Raw genomic sequence first — 9590 nt, 5'->3', positions numbered from 1 at the left:
AATAGGACAAGTTCGGGCCGGGCACGGTGGCTCACGCCTGTAATCCCAGCACTTTGGGAGGCCCAGGCAGGCGGATCACGAGGTTGGGAAATTGAGACCATCCTGGCTAACATGGTGAAACGCCGTCTCTACTAAAATACAAAAAATTAGCCAGGCGTGTTGGTGTGCACCTGTAGTCCCAGCTACTTGGGAGGCTGAGGCAGGGGAATCACTTGAACCTGGGAGGCAGAGATTGCAGTAAGCCAAGATCACTCCACTGCACTCCAGCCTGGCAACAGAGCGACACTCTGTCAAAAATAAAAATAAAAAAGAATAGGACAAGTTCTCAGTAGGCCCCTGGACTAACCACCCAGCACCCTTAAATTCACACAGGAACTGGCTTTTGATCATAACTCTTCCAATTCTGCACACCATTCAGCAGCTGCAGGTCACACAGGACCCTGGGAACAGAGAATCCCCAGCCCAAATGGGGTTGAGGTTGTGGCTCACAATGTCCCCCATAGGGATGTCCTATCTCCATGTGAGAGTCACTGGGGCTCCAACCTGTCCCAGAGTCTGAGGCTGGAGTGCAGCAGGGTTCCCCTATGGCTCAGAACATGATTATCAGGATGTGGATCCCTTAGGCGGCATCCTTATCGGCACCCCCAACAGGTGACGCCCGCCCTGGACAGCCGGACCTCCCAGGTGGATGACAGACCTCCTTGCCTCTCCAGGTGGCGGGGGATACATCACAAATCGGAGTCATACACACAACACTAGAGAAATGGAAGAAAGATGATGCATTTTGGTGGTGACAAAGGTGGGGGCAATCTCCCAGAGCTGGGGACTCCCGAAATTAGGTTGGGTTCTAAACTAACTACATAATCAGACTGATGCGTTCTTCTGTGGGCTGGCTCTGCCTCACCACGAACTCCACACCCCTGGAAAATCCCTCCCGGGATTGTCTGGGAGGTCCAGGTGTGTCCCTGGGCACAAGATCTGGGGTGCTTAGCTGGGCCCAGCACTTTCTCGGGGCTTCTCTGCTGGGTGTGTGCTTTGGAGGCAGAACTCAATGAACCCACTAGAAGGCTCCTTTCTCATTTAACCTCTCAAAGTTTCTCTCCTAAAACAATCCCAGAACTGCTGTGTTACGACAGGAACAGGAACCTCACAGCCAATCTCCTATCAGCAAGCCCCTTAAGGGGCCCCCTCAAGACCCCAGGGAAGGGGATGAGGAGGAAAAGGCAAAGGTGAGGGGACGCATAGTGGGGGGTCCTCCTCCTCCCGCCAGGGCGGAAGGCCCCAGGTGACACTGGTCCCCGCTGTGAGCAGGGATAGGGCACCGCACCGAGGCCCAAATGCTGGGGAGGGCAGGCGGTCAGCAGCACGGGTCAATGGCCAGCCTTCTCCGGCCATATGCCAGCCCTCTGCTCCAGGGCAGGAGTCCACACAGCTCAGCAGAACTGGCAGAATGGGGCTGGGTGCGGTGGCTCATGCCTGTAATCCCAGCACTTTGGGTGGCTGAGGTGGGTCGATCACCTGAGGTCAGGAGTTCGAGACCGGTCTGGCCAACATGGCAAAACCGCATCTCTACTAAAAATACAAAAATTAGCCAGGCATGGTGGCAGGCAACTGTAATCCCAGCTACTCAGGAGGCTGAGGGAGGAGAATTGCTTGAACCCAGGAGGCGGAGTTGCGGTGAGAGCCATTGCACTCCAGCCTGGGCGACAAGAGCAAAATGCAAAAACAAAAGAAGAAAGAACGAAAGGACAAAGGAAGAAAGGAAGGGAGGGAGGGAGGGAAAGAAAAGGAAAGGAAAGGAAAGGAAAGAAAAGAAAAGAAAAGAAAAGAGAAAAGAAAAGAAAACTGGCAGAATGGAACCCAAGAGAGGACCAGCCTCCCAGCACCCCCTTGTCAGGGTGCCCTAACCTTTCCTTAAAGTGAAAAAGATTCTGGAGAAACTAGCATTCCCCCTAAACCACTAAAATGTAGTTGGGAGAAAAAAAAACAAAACAAAAAACATGCTGCCCAGCAAAACAGGAAGAGCAGGAAGAGAACAAGTTTGCACAGAGCTGAGAGATGAAAGACATCACGCCAGAGCTTTGCATCTCTTCTCATCTGCTTCGCATTCACTGGAAAGAGGTGTCCGGACGAGGGGCCTGTGGGAGCCAGAAGTGCCCCTGGATTTTATCTGCAATTGCTCAGGTGTCAGTTTTCCCACCATGGCCTTGACCACCCCTTGTCAGTCCCGCAGACCTTGCTGAGAGGCCCCTGGCCTGACAAGCCAGACTGTTGTGGAAGAAAGAAACAAACGCTCTTCTTTAAATCATTGTATTTCCAAGTGTCTTTGTAGAGAAGCCCTAATTAACTAGCAGACCAGAGGGGAATGGCTCCCTCCGTCTTGGGCACCCGTCTGTGAGATGGTGCCCAGGCTTGGAGTTTCCAGGGAGTTTCCAGCTCTTTCCATTTTAATGTATAGCCTGTTGCCTCTCTGAATATACATCGGGGAGGCTGTGCTGCAGCAGATTGGAAATGCATCTGCCTCTTGGCCCTCGGAACCTCACCCAGGGCTCAGCCTCTGCATCCAGCTTGCTGTGCCAGGCCCCTTCGCCTCTGCAGTGAGTTGTCACTGGGGGCCTCCTCCCTGTACTTGGATCAAGGCCCAGGCTCTCCTCCACGGCCTGCAGGGCCCTGCCTCCCTCGCTGACCTCACTCTCTCTGTCCACTCGGCTCCAGCCCCGCTGGCTTCCTTCTGTCCCTCAGATATGCCAGGTGTGTCCCTGCCTCAGGGCCTTTTGCTAGGAAACCTCCTCTACCAGATCTATACAGCTGCCTCCTTTTCCTGGTGTGGGTCTCATCTCAGATGTGGCTGCTCTATAGGCCTGCCCCAGCCACCATGCTGAGCACCCCACCCATGCGCCCTGTTCCTCTCCACTGTGCATCCCTATTCAGCCTCTTCACAACACGTATCTGACTTGAAATCATCTTGCCTTGTGTGTTTGTTGTCTGTCTGCTGCCCCCATAAGAATCCAAGACTCTCAAGGGCAGGGACTCTGTCTGTCTTGTTCTCTGCTGTGTCCCCAGCTCCTAGAATAGTACAAGCATATGATTGAAGCCCAGTAAATATTACTTGACTGTCTACCTAGTGTCAGGCCCTGTCCAGGGAACAAGCAGCACAGGGGGCCCTGCCCTCAGGGAGCTCATGCTTTGCAGGGAGGTGGCAAGTCACCAGGAAGAACTCTCCTGTGTTCTTGATGCTCTATAAACACCCAAATGGGGCAAAGGAAGGCTGGCCAGTTCTACCTGGCAGGGCCAGATATGGCTTCATACAGGAGACCCCGGAACTGAGTTTTGAAAGATGCACAGGTGCATCCCAGGTGAAGGTACAAAGGTGTGGAAAAGCGGGGACCACCTGGGAACAGCAGGTGGTTCAAAGAGACCCAAGGAAGAAGGTGTGCAGGTTGAGGGTACAGGGTGTAGGGACATGGGGAAGAGTTGCTCTGCCACGAGAAAGAGCTCAGGCTTCCTCTAGAGACAGCAAGAGCCACTGAGAGGTTTTTTCACTGTTGATATTTTGGCTCCTTCAATGTTGAAACATCTTAAACAGAGGAATGACTTGGTCAGAACTGCACTTCCAAATAATCCCTTTGCCAAAATTGGCGTTTCCCGTGTCCCTTGCCCAATCATGACCGTATTCGGGCATATTTCCAACGACTCTGCTGCCCTCTTTCTAAAAATAGCGAGCCTGTCTTTGGAGGCACAGAATTTCACAGTGCAATGTTTCAGAAGGAACTCTACACGTCTCTATTCTCTACATGTTCAGGGGCTCACACTGTCCCCTGAACTCCTGTCTTTGGCTTCTTTGTCCACAGCTTCCTAGGTCAAATAGCATCATGTGGCTGGACTTATTGGGCAGCAGGAAGAGATAAGGGAAGGCATTAAACGGAAGAAGAAAAGTTTCATTCACCTCTGAGTCTTCCACATTTGGATAGAAACTCAGTATCCTCAATAGTAAAATGGAATAACAACAGCATCTACCTTGTAAGATCCTTTTGAGATCAAATTATTAATACCTTTTCTCTAATCAGGTAGAGATAGAAAAGAAGAAAAAATAAATAAAATAAATTATTAATACTGTATGTAAAGCTCTCAGAAGAGTCCTTGAAACATAATGAGTTTTTTTTTTTTCTTTTCGAGACAGTTTCACTCTTGCTGCCCAGGCTGGAGTGCAATGGCGTGGTCTCGGCTCACTGCAACCTCCACCTCCCAGGTTCAAGAGATTCTCCTACCTCAGCCTCCTGAATAGCTGGGATTATAGGTGCCCACCACCATACCTGGCTAATTTCTTTTTTTTTTTTTTTTTTTAAGTAGAGACGAGGTTTCACCATGTTGGCCAGACTGGTCTCGAACTCCTGACCTCAAGTGATCCTCCTGCCTCGGCCTCCCAAAGTGGTGGGATTATAGGTATGAGCCCTATAAGGAGTTCTGTACAACGTGTTAGCTGTTGTTATTTTTGGTCAATACAGCTTCAATTTCTAGAATTGGTCCAATATACTTTCAGTGGAAGAAAAACATATAAGTGTATACGTTGTGTGCGTGTGTGGGGGGTGGGGTTGTGTGTGATGTTCATCTCTCTTGAGGTATAAACTGGCTCAGAGCATATATAAACATACACTTCCACCACTGCAGACTTGCTGTGTGCCCAACACAGTTGCAGATGCTGATATATATCATATGTTGTTATCCTCATGAGAATTCTACAAGATAGGAATGATTATCTCCATTTTACACATGAAGAACACTGAGGCTCAAAGAGGTTGATGATGAAAAGTTGCACCGCTGAAATTCATCCATGTGCACATCCATCTCTTCAAGCATCTCAGTTCCTCCAGGGCAGAAATCCCATCTTTTCTACTTTTCATTCCCAGAGCCCATTGCAGAGAGGGGGAGAGAGATGCAGCAAGCAGTTGCTGGACCTGAATCCCTATACATGTTATATGGTCAAAATTACTCTTAACAAGCCCTTCAATGGCACACCCAACAAATATTAATTGGAAAATATATATATGAATTGGATACCTACTGTGTGCAGGGCCCTGTGTTAGCACTGGAGAAAAAGTGGGAACCAGATGGGCAAAGTCCCTGCCACTGTGGAGCCTGGCGTCTAGTGAGGAAGTCAGGCATTAAATAAATGGTCATATTAAACAAACCATTCCTATAACGCCAGATAGTGTTAAGGACCAGGGGAAAAAATAGACATTGTAACCAAAAAGTGTCTGAGACAGGCCTTGATCAATTGAGAAGCTTATAATGCCAAGGTCAAGGACATGTCCGGAAGATAGTGAATTCGGGTCCTGAGTTTTTATTTTTCTTTCCCATCTACGGGGAGACAGGGTGGTGGGTAGGAGTTGGGGCTCCTTTACATAAGGTCATCAAAGGAAATCTTTTTGAAGAGGTGACATCTGAGCAGAGATTGAAAGAACTGAAGAAGCCACCGTGCCACCCCTGGGAGAAGATGGGACTGTTCTAGGTAGAGGGAACAGCAAGGACCAAGGGCCTGGGGTGGGAGCAGCTTGGAGTTTGCAGAGCCTATAAAGTACCATACTCAGCTGCTGTGTCTCAACCCTCCGCAGTAACATCTGTTCCCTGCTCGGATCCCCAGGGGTCCCTGTTCTATGTCCCCCCAAGCCCACCCATGTGCCTTTCCTCCAGCAGCCAGCATCTGTAGCTCTCCTTCCAAAGGCCATCCCCAGGGTACTGAAGCCACTTTGCAGACAGAGGCAGAAAGCAGCACGTGTCTGGGGGATCAACATTCCCCCCACCTAATACCCTTGCCCTGCAGCCTGTAACCAGGGTCTGGTGGGTGGGGGCAAATATTGAGGAATAACTTACTCTCCAGATCCCTTGAGGCGTGAGGCTGGGGCCACCCACTGCAGGACTTTAGCTCGACACCTTACTCTCTGCTTGCTTCCTTCCCTTTCCTATCTTGCTTCACTCATTCCCTTAGCAATCTCCCCTGGGAGCACTTCCTTAATAAGTCACTTACATGTGACTAAGACAATCACATAATGGGTTGAGTTGCAGCAGTGTGCAGTGTATAGTGATAAAGACATCTGCAGAAAATCATTTTACATTTTCTAAATGATGGAGACAAGTGCAGAGTTGACTCTGTGTTGAGTTAAATGTCCAGATGATGCCACACCCTCCACATTCTAACTCACACCCCAGCCCTCCAGGACCTTAAATCAGGGACAGAATAAAGGCCTGTGGCCTGTGGTCCCAAGCTCAAGGCACTGACTTCTGGCATCAGGGAGGGGATAGTCCATTCTGGAAAGTGGACTTGGATAGATCTTCAATGGGATTGGAGCTAAAGTACTCTTTCCCAATTCTGACACTGTCCACAGCCTTAAGAGACTCTGTGCCTCAACCATGCCAGGCTGACAGTCGAAGCCTGGGACAAAGCTACCTCCTCCCATCCCTGAGTCCCTCCTTGCCCCAGGTGCAGACAAACCCTGTTTGGCAAAGGCCTCACTCCCCATCCCTGCAAAGCCCAGTTCAGCACCTTCATTCCTTGATTTGTCCCACAGATATTTATGAGGCACCCACATGTGTCTGATGCTAGGGACATGGAGGCATAGCCCATGAGTCCCAACCACACCCAACTGGTAGAAGTCACAAAGGTAAGATGCCCAGAATTCTGCAGGTGCCTTTGTGAAAGGAGTGTCTGGCCCCAGGGATCCCATCAGCTTTAAGCATGAGCTGTGTCCCAACTAGGGACCCTTGAGGTAAATTATTACAATAATAGCTCTGCGTTCCCTTTTCAGTGTGACCCTGCCACTCCTCCCATCCAGGCATGGAGTCTCTTTCCCTGTTCCTGAATCTGGACTGGCCTGATATATTAGTTTGCTATGCTCTATCACTGATTGCTTAAAGCAATACCCCTTTATCGTTTCAGTTTCTGTGGGTCAGAAGTCCAGGCACAGCTTAACTGAAGTCTCTGCTCAGGGTCTCACAGGCTGCAATCCAGGTGTCAGCTGGCGCCACATCCCCATCTGAAAACTCAGAGTTCTCCTCCAAGCTCAGTGGCTAGTCACAGAATTCAGATCCTTGTGATTGTAGGACTGAGGTCCTCAGCTCCTGGAAACCACCCACCACCATTCCTGCCACATGGCCCTCTCCACAACATGGCATCTTGCCTCTTCAAGGTCAACAGGAGAGCAATTCCGCTGCTTCCAACCTTTCCTCTTGGGAGAGGCCTGGATTGTCTTTCAAAGAGCTCGCCTGATTAGGTCAGACCAAGATAAACTCCCTTTTGAATAAGTCAAAGTCAACCTAAAGGACCTTAATTATGTCTACAAAACCTTGTTTGTTTGTTTGTTTGTTTGTTTGTTTTTGAGACAGAGTCTTGCTCTGTTGCCCAGGCTGGAGTGCAGTGGCACAATCTTGGCTCACTGCAACCTCCATCTCCCAGGTTCAAGTGATTCTCCTGCCTCAGCTTCCCCAGTAGCTGGGATTACAGGTGTCCACTACCACGCCCAGCTAATTTTTGTATTTTTAGTAGAGATGGGGTTTCACCATATCGGCCAGGCTGGTCTCAAACTCCCGACCTCAGGTGATCTACCCACCTCGGCCTCCCAAAGTGCTGGAATTACAGGCAGGAGCCACCACACCCGGCCTGTTTTTTCAATATAACCTAATCATGGGAGCAAAATCCCAACACTTTCCTTAGGTCCCTCTCATGCTCAAAGGGAGGGGATTATACAGGACATGTACACTGGGTTGGGGGAGGCAGGAAGCTTAGTGGCCTTGAAATCTGCTCACCATACCTTGTGACTTGCTTTGACCAATAGAATGCAGAGGGAGCAATGTTGTGTAAGTTCCAAGGCAAGACCTTAAGAAGCTTTGTGTGTCTCTCACCTTCTTGTGTGACTCCTGGAACCACATAAGCAAGCTTGAACTAGACTATGAATGATGAGAGACCACGAGGAGAGAGAGGCCCAGCCAGCATCCAGTACTATGACTCCAGACGTACGCTTCAAGCCTTGGCCTTGTCTCTGACCGTGGCCACACCAGTTACCCTATACAAGAGCAGGAAAGAGAACCATCCAAAGTGCCCGTCAAACACAGAATCATGAGAGATAATAGATTCTTGTGTTTTAAGCCACTAAATTTTTGTTTGCTGTACTACAGGTTTTTTTGGTGAAAGGAAGGTAAGTCTCAGGACCCCCAAATCACTAAGCCAAAAAGAAAGTTGTTGGCCGGCACGGTGGCTCACAACTGTAATCCCAGCACTTTGGGAGGCCGAGGCGGGCAGATCACAAGGTCAGGAGATCGAGACCATCCTGGCTAACACAGTGAAACCCCGTCTCTACTAAAAATACAAAAAATTAGCCGAGTGTGGTGGTGGGCTACTCGGGAGGCTGAGGCAGGAGAATGGCATGAACCCAGGAGACAGAGCTTGCAGTGAGCCGAGATCGCGCCACTGCACTCCAGCCGGGGCGACAGAGCAAGACTCCATTTCAAAAAAAGAAAAGAAAAAAAAAAGAAAGAAAGTTGTTCCTTTTTTTGGGGGTTGAAAGTTGAACCCAAAAATTCACTAAGTCAAGCTGGGGACTGCATCAGGCAAATTTCGCTCCCATTTTTTCCCCAAATAAGATAGTTACAAAGATTAAAAAACTACATATCTCCTTCACAGTTTGCCCCCAGGGAATTTCCATGTGGGCCTCAACATCTTTACCCTAAAACAGTTCTGTTGAATTTCACCTTGGCAATGTAAATTGATAGTTTATCTTAACAGATGCGGGACAAGGACAGAACTCAAAGTCATCTCTCTTCTCACCCGAGACAAATGCATATCTGATTGCTTCCTCCGCCGGTTGCTTATGTAAAAATGCAGATTCACTGAGACAGACTGAGGCATAAGTGACTCTTCCTATACCCTCCTCACATGTAAATTGTGTACTCAGTGAAAGGCTGATCAGACTCAAAATAATACAACCTTTTGTCTCTTATCTACCTATCACCTGGAAGCCCCCACTTCGAGTTGCCCCACCTTTCCAGACTGAACCAATGTACATCTTAAATGTACTGATTGATGTCTCATATCTCCCTAAAATGTGTAAAACCAAGCTATACCCCTATCACTTTGGGTACAAGTCATTAGGACCTCCTGAGGCTATGTCATGGGCATGTCCTTAACCTTGGCAAAATAAACTTTCTACATTGATTGAGACTTGTCTCAGATAGTTTTGGTTCACAATTTCATAGGAAACTGATTTGCCCTCTGTCTGGGCAACAACTCACACAGGCTAAGAGATCAATTTTTTTCCTTTGTGATGTTACACCAAACCTCAGAACTATAAACTGTCAGAGGTGGAGGGGATTTTTTTCTCATAGAATAGAGACTATCTTCTCCAGGTGCTCATAAACAAGGGAAAAGCATGTGAGAAATCCATAAATCTCTCCAAAATTTTGGGATGACTTGGAAATAACAGATTTTCAAAAGAGTCGCCTGCAGCTGGTCGCAGTGGCTCACGCCTGTAATCCCAGCACTTTGAGAGGCCAAGGCGGGCGGATCACGAGGTCAGGAGTTTGAGACAGCCTGGCCAACA

This window comes from Pan paniscus, chromosome 23 (genome assembly GCF_029289425.2).
Source record: "Pan paniscus chromosome 23, NHGRI_mPanPan1-v2.0_pri, whole genome shotgun sequence".
NCBI classification, from domain to species: domain Eukaryota; kingdom Metazoa; phylum Chordata; class Mammalia; order Primates; family Hominidae; genus Pan; species Pan paniscus.
This window is presented reverse-complemented; position numbering follows the sequence as displayed.